At 49.5% G+C, this 6000-nt stretch overlaps 1 long non-coding RNA gene across 2 annotated transcripts; it reads right to left on the reverse strand.

Annotated features, from left to right (window-relative positions):
* Positions 1-3899: 3899 nt before the first annotated feature.
* Positions 3900-4910, reverse strand: LOC125137667 (uncharacterized). 2 transcript variants are annotated; one of them, XR_007137472.1, is made up of 3 exons: positions 4692-4910; positions 4445-4575; positions 3900-4084 (listed from the first exon to the last, which is right to left on the reverse strand). It is a non-coding gene; the product is annotated as an uncharacterized LOC125137667 (long non-coding RNA). The 2 variants fall into 2 exon arrangements; XR_007137471.1 differs by having other exon boundaries at positions 4445-4560; positions 4692-4909.
* Between the last annotated feature and the right edge of the window lie 1090 nt (positions 4911-6000).

The raw sequence follows: 6000 nt of genomic DNA on the forward strand, positions 1-6000 counted from the left end.
ATGTCTTCAAACATTCAATACTATATATTTGAAACAGTAGTATTCTCTACCATATTTCTACCTCCCTTAAAGGGGTGACACAGGAGCCATAAAACTGTCATAGACATGCCTTCCCATGGTGATGTCTCACCAACGGAATAGTTTCAACCCTTGACAGGTAATGATTCATCGTGACAATTCATGCTCCACAGGGATCCTGTGCACAGGACAATGCTGAAAAGGCTCTGGGGCAGAGTGACAGCCTTTTTTAAGAGCTGATCCTGACTACCCTAAGTGCACAAGGAAAAGGTACTTGAGAACATCCTCACCAGGCAAGAATATCAGAAGGAGAGAATTCATGATTCTGACATTCTCAATTCATGGCATTTCAGGAGGAAAAGCAGACACAGACTCCAACCTAGGACAGGACGGTTACCTGAGAAGCTGCCATTTCCTCCTCTTCTCCTCTTCTTCCTCCAGCTCTGGGTCACTTTCTCTCGGTACTGTGTGGAGGAATCACATCAGCATCTTGAGAATCCACCATCATAGGTAAAAGACTATTTCACCTGAGTCCCACCACACCCACAAGCTGTAATGACCAAGGCCAACTTTGAAATGTTGAAAAGGCCAAGCTCTCCAGACTTTGTCTCAGAAAAGATTCAGGAACAGTCCCTTCCTACATGGAGAACAAAGTGAGTTGTTCCTGCTTGGATACATGTGTTCATCCCCATACAGATATCCCCAACATTCGGCTCACCTAAGGTATGGGGCCGCACTGACTTTTCCCTTCTAAAGCCCTATGGGGCAGACTCTCTTGCCTCTCTTTGGGCTAAAGCTTGCTCGGAACTCCCACAAAACACATGCAGGAGCTCACATGCTCACCTCCTTGGCCTCACCTTACAATCCTCTGGAGCTCTTAATGAAACAACACTGATGCTTCCTGAGGAACAACAGACAGCTGTCTCTGGGGAGGCACACATCTTGATGCTATTTCTTAATACTGGTCATGGAATTGCATCAAGGTTGTATGAAGTTTTGTTCTAAGGAATTCTTCCAAAATGACCCTGAGTCCTTAGGCCTTTTCATCCCCCTTCCTTCCCACGGCCACAAGGATTCATAAAAGTTTCTGCTGTGTGACCACCTGTTGCAAGTAACGGAGCCTCCATCTTCAGAGACCAAGGCGCATGAAGCTGTTTCCATCAAAGAGAAAAATCCTTCTGTTCTTTGTGTGGAACCCAAAAAGAGCCAAAGGGATCCTCAGAGAGAACCAGGCTGCAGGCATCTCTCCCCCTCACTTCAAACTATACGGTGAAGCTTCAGTCACCAACACAGGGTGGCGCTGGCAGCAAAACGGCTGCCCAGAGGAGAGGAACACCAGTGAGCCAGAACTAAATCCTCATGGTGGGGTCAGTTAACTTTGGACAAGGGGACAAGGACACACCACAGGGAAGGACAGCCTCCACTGGAAACGGTGCCAGGAAACCTGGCCTCCACCTACCACATGATTTCTCTACTGCACACAAATCCAACCAAAAACCCAGTTTTCCACATGGAGCCCCTCTTGTATCCCCTGAAGACAGACACCCTCGGAACTCTGTCCCACCTAGGAAGCATCTCCCCATGTTTCCTCAGTTCTCCTTACGTTGTCCTCCCAGGGTCACCTCCGTTGTCAGGAAACCCAGCTCCTGTCTGCACAGACACAGCCCCCTGAGGTCCTGAAGCCAAAACCCCCATGAATCCAAAGATGATGGAGCATTGATAGAAGAGAGGGGGGCTGACAGGTACCACCTGGCACCCAGGGGGATCCAGAGCAGACACAATCCCTCCCAGCTGCCTGCATAGCCCCCCGCCACCGCCAAGCCCCTGTAGGCACCCTGGGTTACAGAAGAAAGCCTGTCAGACCCCACCTCACCTCCCCTCTGTGGAAAGTATAGGCCTCAATCCCACCTCTGTGTGACTGGACACACCGCCCCCTCCTGGTGGAATGCATGAAAACCTTCCATTTCAGATAGTCACACTGAAATGGAGACAATATCCCACCACTTCTCCAAAAAGAGTTAAGGAATGATTCCTTGGTGACCATTGGGCATGAAATGAACATAGGCACAACTTTACAGCTCACACACAATTAACACGCAAGTACTCACAGACACTTTTCAATGCAAACCTATTAAAAGTATACTATACAGAAGAAAATCACCATGAGCTTTCAGTGTTCACACACAGCACAAAAAGGCAGACCAGAAAGACAAACAAGGAACACTGCGGACTTTATAAAAGTAGAGATTTCTACTCAGTTGGAAGACCTTCATTTAGAAAGCCAAAAGCCAACTATCATGCAACTAGACTGCCTACTGCCCCTTCATACGCCCACTGCATCCTAGCCTTCCCTCTGCTTCCATCTCAAAGTGCCTTCTCTTTGTCATGTTTGATAGGTTCACATTTATTCACACTTCATGACATATGCAAAAAAAAAGTTTAAGGGAAATACAAGAGCTTATTCACTCCAGCATTAGTGAGTTTTGTCAGTGAGAACAGACAAAACACAAATCGAGAGGTAGCCAAACCTGACAGAACTAGGTCTGCCTCCAAGTGGACCACTTAACTAGCTAGATGTCCTTGCCAGATTAACTTCTGGGATTCAGTTCTCAAGAATGGAGGGCACATGTCATAGCACCTGGCATTTAACACATTGACAATACAACTTGAGACTATCTCATAAAACCTCAAAAGCTGGAGTGCCCTGGTGGCCTAGGATCTAGCATTGTCACTGCTGCGGCTCAGGTCACTGCTATGGTGCAGGTTCCACACCTGGCCTGAGAGCTTACACATGCCTAAACAAAACAAACAAACAAAAAAACCCCTCAAACACTCTTAGGAAAAAAACAACCAAAAAAACGCACTGATATTTAACCTAAAGGCTACTGTCTCAGAAAAGCTGCCCAAATCCTCAGAAGGCACTTACTTACACAGTTCTTTCCAAGCCAATCTCCCTTCCCACCAATACTACTTGTTACATAAGAGCTAAGGACTAAGGCTTCACTGATTTTCAAACTTCAGTACTTTCAAATGGTTACCTGTGAGTAGGCTAAGGGAAGATGGGGAATGAATGGGACTTGGGGGGAGGTTGAAGTGAGAGGCCAGAGATCAGAGAATGAAAGCTGATGCATGTTTTAAGAGTCTTGCCCTGGGAGTTCCCGTGGTGGCACAGGTGAAACAAATCCAACTAGCAACCATGAGGTTGCAGGTTCAACAAAAGTGCACATTCAATCCCTGGCTTTGCTCAGTGGCTTAAGGATCTGGCATTGCTGAGAGCTGTTGTGGAGGTCCCACATGTTGCTCGGTTCTGGCATTGCTGTGGCAGTGGTGAAGGGCACCACTTGTAGCTCTGATTTGACCCTGAGCCTGGGAACCTCTATATGCCAGGGGTGTGGCCCTAAAAAGCGAAAGAAAGAAGAGAAGAGAGAGAGAGAAAGAAAGAAAGAAAAATAAAAATCTTGCCCTGGACTCACATTGTGGCTCAGCAGTAACCAACCCAACTAGTATCCATGAGGATGTGGGCTCTCCTTGGGCTCCCTCAGAGGATTAAGGATTAAGCATTGCCATGAGCTATGATCCAGGGAGAAGAGGCTTGGATCCTGTGTTGTTGCGGCTGAAATGCAGGCCCGAAGCTGAGCTCCAATTCGACTCCTAGCCTAGGAAATTTCATACACCGCCAGAGCAGCCCTAAAAAGAAAAAAAAAAAAAAGTCCTGGCGCCAATTTCACACAGCCAATAAATGGCAGAGCATTAAAAGGAAAAAAAAAAAAAAAAAAAAAAAAACCTTTAAGACTGGATTTTATTTTATTTTTTTTTAAGGCCGCACCTCCGGTACTGGAGGTTCCCAAGCCAGGGGTGGAACAGGAGCTGTAGCCACCAACCTATGCCACAGCCAAGCCACACAATGCTGGATCCAAGACACATCTGCAACCAGCACGACAGCTACCCCAGAACCTTAGGAACCTCAAGGCCAGGGATGGAACCGGCATCCTCATGGATACTAGACAGGTTCAGGGACCGCTCAATCACGATGGTATCTCCGGAACGGATATATTTAAAAGGGATTCTAAAAAGGACAAAAACACAAAAAAGAAAAAAAAATGTTTCAGGTGCAGCCCTAAAGAAGCAAAACACAAAAAATAAAAAAACACAATAAAAAGGATTCTAGTACAATGCAAGGAAAGTAACAAAGCGCTCAAGCACTCCAGGTGTTCCTGTGCCCCCTTTTCCCAAGCACACCCTAAAACCATTCTGCCCAACGAGTCAGAACCAGGTCATTAGGTAAACCAACCATGAAGTGCACAGAACCAGCTTGGCAGTCACTGCTTCTGCCCCAATTCAAGTTACCCACGTCTCTCCCTGTATGAAAGGCATTTTCTAGTAGGATTATCTTCCAACTAAAAACCATCTATTGGTCCTTAATTACCTTCAGAAGGTAACTCTCCAACCTCGGCTTGTATCCTAAATACTTGGGAAGTCTGCAGGGCCACATGCCCAGTTTTCATGTTGCCAGTCGACACTGCAGGCCTGGGGACCCCTGGTCTGCGGAAAACAAAGCTGAACAGGCCCGGCAAGGCAGGCAGTGTAGGATCGGCTGGCCAACCTCCCCGCCGCCCTTTCCCTACATGGAACAGCATTCCCAAAGCTGTGGGCCACCGGACTATCTCACTCACCTAGTGCCGATCCCCACTCAGGGCCCCACAGGCTGGGGAGACCCAGGGAAATGCCACGAGGCCCAGGTCAAATAAACCCCAGGCCCTTCCTCCCGAAAAACGCTCAAGTGCAGAGGCACAGCCCGCAGGCCCAGGGGCGGGAACTACCAGGGCGTGAGGGACAAAGAACCCAGCGGAGGTCCCGGGATGCACTGCGAGGTCTTTGCGCAGTGATTGGCAGTTCCCCCTCCAGCCGGAAGTGGGCAGGGCCGGCCTGTGCTCGCTCTCGGACAGAGGCGGGCCGGAAGAGGGCCCGGAGCCGGGGGGGTGGGGAGGGGGCGTTTCTGAAGAGATCGAAACTAAGTAGGCTTTTGAAGAGCATGCAAGTCCGGAGCAGCATTATCCTTCATTATTGCTTTGAGTGCCTGAGTAAATTTTTTTTTTTTTTTTGCTATTTTTTGGGCCGCTCCCGCGGCATATGGAGGTTCCCAGGCTAGGGGTCGAATCGGAGCTGTAGCACCGGCCTACGCCAGAGCCACAGCAACGCGGGATCCGAGCCGCGTCTGCAACCTACACCACAGCTCACGGCAACGCCGGATCGTTAACCCACTGAGCAAGGGCAGGGACCGAACCCGCCACCTCATGGTTCCTAGTCGGATTCGTTAACCACTGCACCACGACCGGAACTGCAGTAAATTGAGGATCCAACTAAGGTGGTGGTGGGGTGGGGGAAGCGTCAACATCACCTCCTGCTTCTCACCGACTCTACTTCCGGGGGTTCAGGGGGTGAGAAGTGCCCTGAGGGGCAGTTCTTTGCCCTTAGGGAAGAGGATCCTATTGGCCCTGCCTGGGAGCGTGGAAGGGTGGGTGGTGGACCTGCCCCCCCGCCCTACAGATTTGGGCCCCACCCAAGAACTCCCCTGGCTTCCAGCTCCTGAGGAAGTGATCCGAGGGTATAAAAGGGGTCCTAGGAAGCCAGTGATGCAGGCACTGCAAATGAGAGGAACTTGGCGCTCCAAGGGACCAGGACCTTGGTGTGGCCCCTGGGGGGAGCAGGGCAGGTGCAGGAAGCAGAACAGGTGAAGGCGGCCTTGTGGGAGGCCGGAAATTGACTGGCCAGGAGCTGCTGTGGCCAGACTCCTTAAGGCAGAAGTTAGGAATGTGGGCTTTATCTCATCACTGCAAAGGACATCCAGTGAAGCATTTTTAACCCCTTGATGCAGTCTGTCATGTACATAATATTTGAATTTTGAAAGGGTGACAGGCAAGCGATGAGGTCCTGTCGTATAGCACACGTAACTATAGTCAATCGCTTGTGAGGAACATGATG

The sequence above is a fragment of the Phacochoerus africanus genome, chromosome 10, assembly GCF_016906955.1.
Source record: "Phacochoerus africanus isolate WHEZ1 chromosome 10, ROS_Pafr_v1, whole genome shotgun sequence".
Classification (NCBI taxonomy): domain Eukaryota; kingdom Metazoa; phylum Chordata; class Mammalia; order Artiodactyla; family Suidae; genus Phacochoerus; species Phacochoerus africanus.